Source organism: Rattus norvegicus, chromosome 13, assembly GCF_021556685.1.
Source record: "Rattus norvegicus strain SHRSP/BbbUtx chromosome 13, alternate assembly SHRSP_T2T, whole genome shotgun sequence".
Classification (NCBI taxonomy): domain Eukaryota; kingdom Metazoa; phylum Chordata; class Mammalia; order Rodentia; family Muridae; genus Rattus; species Rattus norvegicus.
In genome coordinates, this window is record NC_141546.1 from 77,429,001 (window position 1) to 77,442,661 (window position 13,661).

The 13,661-nt window shown below is 42.1% G+C and overlaps 1 pseudogene; it reads right to left on the minus strand.

The window, feature by feature from the left end:
- Positions 1-865: 865 nt before the first annotated feature.
- LOC134481522 (protein CEBPZOS-like) lies at positions 866-1,101 on the minus strand (annotated as a pseudogene).
- Positions 1,102-13,661: the final 12,560 nt, after the last annotated feature.

Sequence of the window (13,661 nt, forward strand, 5' to 3'; positions counted from 1 at the left end):
CTGAGATACATATCTTACATACCAAAGCAGACCTGGACACCAAGTTCTTCCAGTATCCCTCAGTCCTAGTATATCCTGCCAACCAACTCTGAACTTTCCAGTCCAGGCTGGGATGCCCTTCCCCATTTTGGTGTCATGGTCAAGTCTTCCCTACCCCTTACTCTGAACTTATCAATAGTGTTACAAGTATGCACTACCAGGTTAACTAACTTTACAATTGAAGTTTTTAAAATGGCATCTGCCTGTAGAGATCTGTGACCGAAAGCTTGCCTATCATACACCATGGCTCTAGATTCAACCCCCACTACCACAAAGGAAATAGCCTTGACTTTAAAGACGGTGTTTTTAAATACCCATACCCTACAACCTAGAAAAAAATGGCTCCTTCATCTCTCCTTCTGGCGTTCACATAGGATTTAAAAGTGTGTAAACCATATGCATAAACTATAAACTGCAAGTTTATTTTCTTAGTTGGCTTACTTTTTTAAGTATGGGTTTGCTAATTATTTCTGATATTAATAATTATTAGTTTCTATTCTTTCACAAGTTTAAGCATTAAGAAAAAGTCTTTACAAAGTTTCACTTTGGCTACAGCATTGGGTTTAGTTTCTGGGAGAACAAAGGTAGGTATAGTCTTCCATATTCTTTCAGTTGTAAAAATATTCACCTCAGGCAGCAAATACAGGAGCATAACAATAAGTTTATACAGTGGATGGGAAATTTCAGGCCACATAGACCCAAAGTTGCAGTTACACTCACTAGGGCTTTCTCGAAGTTTAGTGTCTACAGTGGGATAAATTCAGTTTTCGTCTTTCCTCAAAGGTTTCTAACAGCTGAGATCAGAAACTGAACATGATGGCTGGCCTTAATCTTTGCTCTCCAAATATTTTTCTTGATTTCAGTCTCTACATACATTCAATACTGTTCAATGGATTTGTAATGAGCTTGCAAAATGAAGGGAATTTTCTCACTCCTTTGCCTGAAATGTTGGCTCAAGTTCATCTTTTTAAACAAAAATTAAGCTGTAAAAATGCCCACAAGTTCAGCTACTAAAACTCCTCTAAAGATCTTCTTAGCCAGGAGTCTCAGGGTTTGGGTCATCCCAAGGCCTGTGCACTTAGACCCACATGGTCATTCTTGACTTCTCCTTCTTTCATACCAAATATAGAGCCCACCAAGGAATCTTGTTGGCTTTACTTTCAAAACCCAGTTGCTTCTCAGCTGTCCTGCTACTATACATGGATCTAAGCAAATAGCATCTAGTGTCTAGATTAAGACAGTGGTCTCCTACCTGGTCTCCATATCTTTACTGCCCTATGCAGTAGGCAAAGTGATGTGCAAGCATCAGACTGCCATGCGACCTCTCTCCACAAAGACCAGCAGTGTTTGCCTCACTTGCTCAAGGTCAACATAGGCCTTCCCCTATTTGCTTTCCCACGCTCATCCTGATCCCCCCTGACTCACTCCAGCTCTGCTCCTCATCCACTTTGCTACAGCCACCCCCTTCCCTTCTTATTCCTGGGAAAGTCTAGAACATTCTTCATGAGAGGCTTTTCACCACTACTCCCTTGTCAACGAGGGTGCTGAGGGTACCTGGAAGAGAATGGGGGACAAGAGATGCAAAGAAGGACTCCTAGACAAGAGTCTGATCAAGGCGACAATTTTATTTTTCCCCAGGGCTGAATTTATACCATAACAGAGGTAACAGAGAGAGGGGGTAAGTGGGAAACATTTACGCAGGCCAAGGACACAATATTCGTGTGGTCAGGGAATCAGCTGATGTTGACAGGATGTTAGAGAGGTCACAGGTTTGTCAGATCCATTGGTCAACAGGATGTTGGTTTTTCAGAAAGGTTATAGGTCATCACATTGGGCATCTTGACATCAGATGTATTTCTCAGCAAGGTCAGAGCTTTATCATATTATTCATCCTGACCACCAGATTTGTATTAGTCTTCTGCATCTGGCTGGGGATTTTCCATGAACCCCATCATACTTAACCCTAATCATAATAATAACATCAATAATGGAGGGTTTCAAGGGCATCGCTCCCAACACTCCCTCTTCAGGAAACATTCTTTCTTTAGATGCCCATGAGCCTTGTGCTCCCATCACCCTCCTAAGATTTTGTGTTTTCCAAAATATTAGTTTCTCGGGGACACTTTACTTAATCCCTCTACTTAAACTATACTGTCTCAGTTCTTGCCGTTCTTCCTGATTATGTCTTTCTTCATAACCCTCATGTTCTAATATCCTGCATAACTTCAAGTTTTGCCTCTTCCCTATAGATACTGTAAAGAAATCAAAAGAAAATTGATTGGTTGCTATCTATATTACCAGTGGCTAGTAGATATTTATCACATAACAGACGTTCAGATTTTTGTCAAATACTCTTAGCCAGTCCAGCTAGGAGATCCCCATTTTCTTGACCATCAGCTATGCTCACTACTTTACCACCAACAGTCTGTATTATGTTGTACCCAATCTAGCAGTACCACAAGCTTCTTAGTGGCCAATCACAACTCCCTGACTTCCTTCTACACAGCACAAATCATGGAGATGGCCTTCCATGCCATCATAGTTTCCTCTCTTGTTTCTGTGATGAAAATACTCTGACCAAAGCAATTTTAGTGAGAAAAGGCCTATTTGGCTCAGAATTCCAGGTCACAGTTCATCACTGCAGGGGAGCCAAAGGGACAAGAACCTGAAGTGACTGGTCATGTCACATCCACAGTCAAGAGTAAAGAAAAATTAATATTTAATAATCAATTAATATATGCATGTTAGTGCTCAGCTAACTCTCTCTACTTATACAATCCCAGTCTCATTTCCTAAAAAAATAATACCACCAATCAGTGACTAGATCTTCCCATGTCAGTTAAACCAGTTAAGAAAATCCCTCACCAGTATGTCCGTAGGTCAACCTAACCCAGACAATTCTTCACTGGAACTCCCCAAGTGAGTCTACATTGTGTCAAGCCTAAGTGAAACCATCACACACATTGCATCATTATGCAACTGGTCTGTGCTGTAGATATTGTCCTGACCACAGAGCCCTCACAAACCTAAGAGATAAAAGGATGATTTTGTTTTAAGACACTAGGTTTGGTGTCACACACCTGTTGAGACATCCTTATAACGTGACTTTTAGAAATTATGAACAATTCCCTTCTCAGTGAGTTAGACCTTCAGCACCCCCCCAGTGATTTAGCTATCAATAAAATAGTTCAACCTACTGTGTACCTTTATCAGTCAAGTAGGACACGTATGCAGCAGATGTGCATAGACCATAAAATGCACAGCACATTTTAAGAAGTGAGGCATATCCTTTGCTCACACAATAGTACACGGAAAGTGAGTGGTTGTCTTAAGATTTTCATTGCTGTGGTAAAACATGAACTTGGGGAGGAAAGGTGTGTTTCAGCTTTAACTTGCAAATCCCACTCCATTACTTAGGAAAGTCAGTGTAGGAACTCAAGATGGGAACCCGGAGGCAGAAGGTGATGCAGAGACCATGGAGGAGTGCTGCTTTCCCGCTTGCTCCTCCCATCTTGCTCTGTTTGTTTTCTCATATATTCCAGGAGCACCTGCACCACCCACAGTGGTCTGGGTCCTCCTACATCAACCATTAATAAAAAAGGTGCCATACAGGCTTGCCTACGGCCCAGTCTTACTGAGGTATTTTCTCAGCCGATGTTCCCTCCTCTCAAATGACTCTAACTATGTCAGATTGCCTAAAATAAAATAAAACTAATTAAAAGATGAAACTACTCAGCACTGTGATCTTCTCCCAGGGAGTGCGTAGTATAGTCTAAGAGATACATTGTTATCTTCAATATGCAGTTTTCAAAGTCACCATGAAAGTTTTCTGTATTCTAACTGACCAAAAGAGGAAATAAACATTTAGGAGCACACTTGGAAAGTCTATATAGGATAATCTTAAAAGTGACCAATCACCTCATAAAACAATCCATTATTAGAACTAGATTACATGACCATATCCACGAGTAAGGGACACTGGGAAGTGTAGTCAGCTCTGTGTCCAGGGAGTAAGATTGCCAGAGCTTTGAAAAAAGTCAAACAAAACAGGGAATTCTATTGTAAAGAAAATAACATTTCTCATAAATAGTCATGTTATGTGGTATGAATATTCATATTTGTTGAATATTCAAATAAAAAGGAATGGCTTCTCACTCTATAAGAGGACCGGTGGTGGCCATCTCTACATAAATGATGGGGGCTGTGTAGCTGCAAAGGCATCTCCTGCAGGAGGATCTAATTGAGGACTGCCTGAGAAAGACCGAGGATTGCTGACGAAGACAATGCCAGCCAACCAGGAACTGCTATTTAGAAGAGATGCTGTCTTAGGATCAATGGGTCATGCCTCACCTCCAACACCCAAGGGCAGGTAGGGTCAAGCAGCAAGTAATCCAGGGCACAGTGTGTGTGTGTGTGTGTGTGTGTGTGTGTGTGTGTGTGTGTGTGTGTGTTCCTGCTCGAGTAGATTGTACCACTATGCATGTAGGAGCTCACAGAGACCAGAGAGGGTGTCAGACCACTTGGAAGTGGAGCTCCAGGTAGCTGTAAGTTATCATGTGTCTACTAGGAACTAAACCTGGATCTCTGCAAAGGCAGTAAGTATTTTTCACAGGAGCCAACTCTTCAACTCCCTCACTAACTATTTTTTAATATCTCTGTGTTAATTACTTTTTTATTGTCAACAGCAAAATACCTAAGCAGAGCAAATTAAGACAGAAAGGATTTGTCTGGGGCCACAGTTGAGGATACAGTCCATCTTGGGATGATGGACTGATAGCAGGAGTGTGACAACGGTTCCCATCACACGCACAGTCAGGAGCAGAGCAAGGGGAAGGTAGGTACTCAGCTCTCCTCTGTATGTAATCCAGGACTCTAGCCAATGGAGTCATGTCAGCTACATTTTGGGTTAGTCTTCTACATCAATTAACCTCTAGAAATCACCTCACAGACATGCCCAGAAGTTTGTCTCCTAGGTGAGTTTAGATCAGTAGTTCTCAACCTATTGATCGTGACCCCTGTGAGAGGGCAGTTTAACTTTTCAAAGGAGTCACCTAAAGCCATTGGAAAAGACATTTACATTATAATTTGTAACAGTAGCAAAATTACACTTATAAAGCAGTAACAGAAATAATGCCATGGTTGGGGATTACCACAACATGAGGAAATGTATAAAAGAGTTGCAGCATTAGGAAAGTTAAGAACCACAGGTCTAGATCCTGTCAAGCTGGCGACATTCATCATCACTATATCCCAGTCTTTTGACAGCATCTGGTACAGTTTGAATGCATCTTACAAAGTTCACAGTTTGGACACTTAATCTCCAAAGCTAATGATGTTGAGAAGTGCAAGCCTTAAGAGGCAATTAGGTCATGAGAACAGAGCCCTTGTGAATGGATTAAGCTATTATCATGGGAATGGGCTCATTATTACAAAAAAGTTTGTCACAAATTCATGTTCAGCCCTCTGTTGCCGTCTCACTGTTCAGCATAAGATGACACAGCAAGGAGGCCCTTGACAAATGAGGGGAATGTTGATACTAAATGCCCTAGCCTTCAGAACTGTAAGAAATAGATTTTGATTATTTATGAATTACACAGGCTGCATTACTCTGTTACAGCCGCTCAAAACAGATTAGGAGAGCATACATTTCAGAATGTTCAAGACTAGCAATGACTCAAGATCAGCAAAATTGCAGAGTGTGCCAATGAACTCACAAAGGAAAAAGATCTGCTTATGAGACACAAAGGGAAGAAACCACAAAGAAAGGTAAGGGATGGCGTCTCTAGTCCAGCTAAAGATAATGACCACATCTGGGAGGATCTTGTCACTCTTAGGCAGAAAAGCACCATTTAAGCATCACAAGTGGATTCATTCAGTGATTGCTTGTTGACCTCATTTACTCTCTGGCAAAATGTTTGACCTCGTATGACGCAGAGAGGAGATAGAGGATGGTAGAGAGAGCAGGTGTGAAGACTCTCATAACTTCCCACCCAGAAGCTACGAACCCTCTTCCCGTCTACTTCCCCTGCCATGCTAAGAATTTTAACATAACATTACCTCCAGGAATGGTAGTGAGTCTGACAGCTTCCATCCATTCACAACCTCCCAGCCTACCAGATGACTCCAGCAAGGCCCAAAAGTAACTGGTGACTAACTCAGGAAACAGTGAGTATGATTGATTGATGGGGTCATAAAACTACCGGTTTGGATAAATAGAATTAAAAAGTTTCATTGTATAAAGGTTTAGCCTTGGCTCTCAAAAGCATTTCAGAATGCACCCAATTATTAGAGGAAAGGTTAATTACTGCGGGAGAAATGAGGAAATAAAGAAATTGTGACTGTCAGGAAGTCTGGACAGGGTCCTCTTGGAGACCTCACTTTGATGCAACACCGCAATGCTGTGTTTATTCTCTGAGTCCAACTAAACTTAACACTCTGGAGAGGCAGCCTACATATTTAGAAAGGTATCAAACAATGTGGCTTCTATTTCCATATCATTTCCCACATTTCTGCTTTATTATAATTCTATTTTTGTAGCTCTAAAACCTAACTATGATGTCAGACTACTCTGGGGGTGTTCAATCTCCTTCCTTCCCAACGGGACACACATTACCATCCATTTGCCTTGAGAAGCTAGAGTCAGAAAGAGGCAATGGCTTCACGGAAGGAGAAATCCGGTACGAGCTTCTTTGTAGATTTCTTTTATAATCTATTACCCACGTCCATGCTTATGCGATGGAAATGAAACGCAAAGGACCATCATAATGCAGAAGACCAGCTGGAGGAGGTGTCAAAGGTCAGAAGGCCCTCGGAAACAAAGTCAGGGTTGAAAAGATAGGGTTCTGTTGAAGCCCTTTAAGAGATGATCAGTCCTATGGGGGTGTGGGAGTCCTACTTGTCACATCTGCTCTTCTAGGGCAGGCTCTAAAATAAAACCTCAAGGCAAAAAAAAGTTAAATGTTCCATTAATAGCATAGTTTTCATAAATATTGTCTTGGAAAAACTCCATCTATTTGCACATCCACAACATTCCCTGTGGGTGTTTATTTTGCTCTATTTGAAAGTAGTAGCCAACTCCATATGACTCAGAGTGTGAGAGAGAAAGAGAGAGAGGGGGGGGGGAGGGAGAACAAGCGACATGATAATCCTCCATCTCCGTCCTGATACTCGAGCACAGAAGGACATCAGTTTGGGACTTTTCCTTTTGTTGTTTTATTTTATTTTGTTTTGTTTTGTTTCGTTTCATTTTTCAGTTAAACTTCAATGTAGCAAGAATGAAATTTGGCCAAATATGTTTCCAGGTGCGGATTCTTTATGCTCAGCTGACTTCAATCAATTCCAAGCTGCCTACCAAACTGACATATATCTCAAATACTGTGAAGCCTGTGGTGTCTACAGGGCTCTGACTTCTGGGCTGGGCCCAGTGAGCTCAGGCCAGAAATGTCGGCAAGCATCCACAGTGTTTCCGTGTCCCAGATGGAATTGTCTCCACTAATATTCACCCAAAGAAACTAGATGGTATCACTTTGATTTCCCCTTTATCTAGGCCAGTGCTTCTCAACCTGCCGGTCAATAACCACTTGGGGTGGGGGGGGTCACATAGCTCATATATATATATATCAGATGTATAAGATATTTACATATGGGCTGGAGAGATGGCCCAACGGTTAAGAGCACTGACTACTTTTCCAGAGATCCAGAGTTCAGTTCCCAGCAACCACATGGTGACTCACAACAACCATCTGTAATGGGATTTGATGCCCTCTTCTGGTATGCCTGAAGGCAGCCACAGTGTACTCATATACATAAAATAAATTAATTTTTAAAAAATATATTTATATATAATCCACAACAGTAGCAAAATTACAGTTATAAACTAGCAACAAAAAAAAATTTGTATTGTGTGTGTGTGGAGGTGGGGGTGGGGGAAGAACTGTATTAAAGGGTCACAGCATTAGGAAGGTTGAGAACCACTGGTCTAGACTACCAACATTTATGCAAGTCTTTTGGTGTTAAACACTATTTTTAAACTTTGGAATACATGAGAATTACCTGAGGAGACTATCACCATCCTGGTCTTCTCTTTCTTCTGAGTTTCAGAAATGAAAGGACAAAAATCGCTTGTCATGCCACATGTTCTTAAGAGACCAAATGTCCTCTAGGGGAAAGTCATGCTCTATCTTGAAATTACTAAGCTTTCTCAGTAATTTAAGTAATAAGTACTTAGTAATTAAGCAACTTAGTATTCAAGTAATAAGTATTACTAAAATGCCAAGCCTAAACCTATGCCCACACTAACTTTATGCAGACCACTTGTCAAAAGCATAAGCTAAGTTCACTCACTGGGACGTCCCTTCTGCATCCATGGTATTTCAAGTAACTGTAGAAAACGTCACACAGAAACATCACCAAACTTCAGCTCTGCTACACGTTCTCTCGTCTCAACTAACAGGACAATAAAATACTTTTTTTTTCTCGCTTACTCAGCAAGCATTTCTTGAGTATCTTTAGAATTTCATGTCTAATATCATTAGGCACAAAAAGACTAAGAAACACAGATATTAACTCAAAGGATGCACTGAAATATCTTACCCTTATTTTGAAAGTTATTCCTAAACCTGAATAGTTAATAACAACTCAACAGAATGGTAGGTGTATTGAGACCCAGTTTCCAATGTAAAACTCCATTCTTCCTTGTGTTCCTGTTCGCCACCCCATCCCAAACTGGTCCCTTTTGTAGATAGATGCTTCACATCTTACATTCCTTTCCTATCCTGACATGGGGATCTGTAAAACACAGGCTCTTTCTTTGTAAGCAGATGATCCTTTGAGGGAGGGAGCGGTCTATGCTTTGCCCCATATCAACTTCACTCCTTATTCTCTTTATGTATTCTAAAGATCCTAAAGAAATATTCATTAAGTCTATCAGTAAAAATGAATATGGTATTCATGCTGCCTGCCTTACTTTGTGTGGTCCACCCATCTTCAGTCACTATGATCCCCACCCCCAGCATAAAACATGGCCTACATACTTAGCAGGGTCTCCAGAACAGCTGGGGAAGTAAATGGGAGGTGAGCAATTTAGACTGGTAATCAGTACTGTGCCTCCCCTCCTTGAAGAAGCATATCTATTCTGCATCTTCACAACCCACATTTGCAAAACCTCTCTGAGTTCTTCAAATCCTCTCTCTCTCTCCCTCTCTCTCTCTCTCTCTCTCTCTCTCTCTCTCTCTCTCTCTCAACTTCTCGTTGATGCTTTGTGAATTTCACATCATGTACCCCAATCCCACTCATCTCACTATCTCTCCATATCTGTCCTCTGGCCCCTGCAACCCCTCAAAACAAAACAACAACAACAACAACAAATGATAAAAATAAACTTCTTACCATGGTCACACAATATAGCCTTCTGCCCATACACCTTTCCTTGCAAATATTCATTGCAATGAGTCATTGGTCTCGTTTAAGATCTCTGGCTTCTGCCTCTCAGATATACTGTTATTACCCTGTGTCATAGAGATCCAGATCTGCAGGACCAGTCCCTTCACGTGCTCCAGCAATTCACAGAAGAGGTAGGTGTTGAGGTGGGCCAGCTCAAAGCCCTGGATCTTGGTCTGGATGGTAGCTAGGTTAGTCAGTCCACCAGAGCCATTGGGTCAGCTTTCAAGCACTGTCCCAGCAAGGGCAAATGGAAGGGCAGGCTTTCCTGTTCTTGTGCCCTAGGGACTGGCTGTCCAGTGCCCACACCATCAGGACCAAATCTATGTTGCCCAGATGAGGTGCAGGTCCTCTCTCCAGGGTGCTGAAGCTTTGAGGGGGGCGGGGCCAGCTATCCTGCCCCGCCAAGGTGAGAGGCAGGGCAGTATCTCCCATGCCTATGCCACAGGACCAGCGCTACTGTGCTGCCTATGTGAGGTCCTCTTAAATAGATGAAATAGATAGAGGGTTGCTCCCACTTTACTATTGGAAAAATCGAGACCCACAAGTGGCGACTGCCCTGCCTACCTAGTAATTTATTAGATATGTTTTTCTCCACTCCACTCTCTTCGCCCTAAGAGACTAACCCACATAGCCAGTATCAACAGCTTACCTATTCTCCAGCTCTAGCTGGGATTCCTACCACTCCTTGCTGACCCCCAGAACTCTATCCTCTCTATCCTTATCTTTGTGAGTGTTCTTTCAACTAAGTACTCTTTAATTGCCCATAATAAATAGACCATCCATCCTGCTGGAATCCCGAGGGCTATATGTAAGTCTTGATCCTACCTTCTAGCTCTTGCCCCATCGTTTGACCTCCAACTCTAAATACTTGCTAGTCCTGATAGCAAATTAGAAGAAAGAGCCATCTTCTCTTTACGCCCACAGCTCCTACTAACTGATACTCATGAGGAACTCCTGTGAGAGCAAAAGCTCCTGGAATCAAGGCTGCTCCCCTCTGCCAGTGAGCTCAGACGTCTGTACCTGCAGACAGCTCCAGCTTTCTCTCAGTAAACAAGTCTGCTCCAGCTGCTGGGACATTAATGGAAGCCAGACAATGCAGTGACTCATCAGAGAGGCTGAAGTCACTTGACCCGCCCCCCCCCCCGCACTCCCCCCCCCCCCCCGTGAGTCAGACAGATTCTGCTGTCAACAAAGCACTGATCTGAAGAAAAACTAAACCAACCCTTTGCCTCATGTGAGTCCCTGGCAATCAAGCAGTTAAAAAAAAAGAAATACTGGGACTAAAAGCCTATGGGATGCCCCCCTCCCCAAATACTCTGTCCTTCAAGTCCTCCAAGCTTCCTTTGTTATCCTCCTTTTCTCCCCAGCTACAAAAAAAAAAAAAAGGCTACTTGTGAAAATGAATCAGATAGATAGAGACTCATAAGGGCTGCATTTCCGAGATAAGGAGCAGAGGCCACCGGCCTGCCAGCCACTTTACTTTAATCATTTTGTGGTGCTTGGTACCCACGCCTCTGAAGCTTGCTTCTCCCTCTTTCCATTTTAGCTCTGACAAGAAACTCAATTTGAGAGGCAAGTACCCTCAGCTGGCTTTTCATCAGCCTTACCCTTAGTTCCTTCCTCTCTTGGTTAAGCCTCCTCCAGATTTTGCAAATTTAACAGCCTTACCACTGGCCTAGCCTTGCAAGCCTTTGAGTCCCAGAGTCACATAGTATGTTGAGCGTAGCATGTTCAGTGAGATAAGGCTGAGCACATAGCAGGCGTCTATCATACACTGGGGCCTTTGCTTAGCCACTGAATTGTCTTAATAACTCTGGCGGACAGCACGTATGTGTATACTTTACCGAAGAGGACAGGTTACAAGGGCTGCAGTCATGGTTAACAGTGAAAAGAAATTTCAATTCGGCTTTACCTACCCATACACTTAGCTATTACTCCACTTCTACACATGTTTAAACATTTAAATTTCAGAAATCTACTACTCTAGATAGAAATCTTCATCACAAATTAATATGCCCTATTATTCTTGGCACTTAAGCTTAGCACTTATTTACTGAGCACATATTATCCACTGATTGCTGTGCAGGATGTCAGGAACACAAAACTGGAATTTCTCTTCCTCCAGAAAGCTCCCGCTCTGATTAGAGGAGAAGCTAACCAATGTCTTTTAAGGCAACTGGTTTCCTTTGGGACCTGGGATCATATAAAATATTATGTCAGCATCAAGCTGCTTCTTACTCTAAGACCAAACAGGTGAAAATTGCAAAAGCGAAGAGACGATGTCAGTACGATAACCTGACCAGAGCTTAAGGGTACAAAAGTTTGAAAGAGAAACTATTTCCAAAAGTCTGGGGCATAAAGTTACTGCTCCTCATACCAGGATTCATTCATTAAGCAGACATTTCTTGAACACATATGAGCTATAAATGGTGCAAAGGGAAGAGAGTCAGACAAGTAATTCAATGTTTACAGCTCAACAGGAGAAAAATCATAGCAGCAGTTATAACATTCTGTGAGAAGACAAGAGAGGAGAATGTCATGAATGGGGGTAGTATGGAAATACAAGGGTAAAATCAGAAGGAGATAGTAGTTCAGGAGGGAATTAGCCAAGGGAGATAGTTGGGAAGAAAATTCCAGAAAAAAAAAAACAGGACATGGGTTATACACAGGAATGGAGGTACAAAGAACCTTGAGACTGTGTGGGAACCATTGAGCACATGCCTAAGTTTACACCATTAATGTCAGCCAGAGCTGTATCCTCTTTAATTCAATGCTTTTACGTAACACTGTCACGGTAGAAAATCAACCATGAGAAAGGAAATTCATTGAAAATCGTATTCCCATACTTATTCCCAGCCTCCCTCTCCCCACACCCTCCCTCTCCTCACACCCCATACTCCCACCCTCAGCCCTTAGAGGGCCACAGTGAGTGCTTATGCTTCCTCAGAATGTGGGTACCCGAGTTCGGTGTGTTCTGAAGATTGTGTTGCTTGGGGAAAATAAATTGTGCAGCCTAATATTTTAGAAGAATGGTTTTCCTGGCTTGCTGCTGTTGTCTGTTAGTCTTTATGAATGCAGTGCCTCTAGGATCCATTTTATAAACAAAGAGTGAGACTTAGAAAGGTCAGGTGACGACTTAGTTCTCTATTCCGGAGGAGTCATTCACCTGATGACTAAAGCCGGAAACCCGAGTCTTTCTCTCCTTTTACCCAGTCAGTTACCAACTTTTTCTGATTCAAAGTCCCTAGTTTTCAAACCCATCCTCTTCTCTTCGCCTCCATCGCCAGCCCCTTCTGTGGCTCTCACTATCCCTCACCTGGTCAGCAATATTGAGAAGTGGAATGTGTAATAGGTTATTATCTCATGAGAGCAGGATTGTAGGAGTGAGTGTTATCACATAGAATGGATTTCTCCTCCTTCCTGCCTGCCTCATGCCCTCTCAAACCTTCTATCTCCTGGCACAAGATCATGGAGCATGGAGGTCCTGTCCATATGTCAGTGCTGGGCTCTTACACTTCCCAGCCTGCAGAACTGTGAGCCAAGTGAATTTGTATTACTTATAAATAATTTAATGTATCATATTCTGCCATAGTACACACAGAAGGAATTGCTACCAAGCCAGGCCATTGCTGTAATACTAAGTAACTGAAAATGAAGAAGTGACTTTGGAACTAGGCCAGTGGGTGAAGCCCTGAAGAATTTGAGAACATGGCTTTTAAAATGTCTACATTTCTGTACATGAAGTGTCCATTGAAATGTCAGAGGACTTGGGAGGAGAGAAGACATTTGGTGAATGTCTTATGTGACATGATCAAAATGTTGGTAGAACTGTGGATAGTAAAAGACAATCTGAGATGATGTCAGGGAAAATAAGGAATATGCTATGAGAAACAAGTAAAAATGACCTTTGTCAGGAAGGAACAAAGAACGTGGTAGAACTGTGTTCATGTTCTAGCAAGCATGTCCGACCTTTGGACATTGTGACATGACATTGGCATCTCAACATTCATGCTCCAGAAACACTTGATTGATTGATTGATTGATTGACTGATTGAACTACAGGAAGAAAGAAAGAAAGAAAGAAAGGAAGGAAGGAAGGAAGGAAGGAAGGAAGGGGAAAAGAAAGAAACTTTACAATGTTTTAAATAATCTTTGGATTTTGTTAGACCACATATATAGCT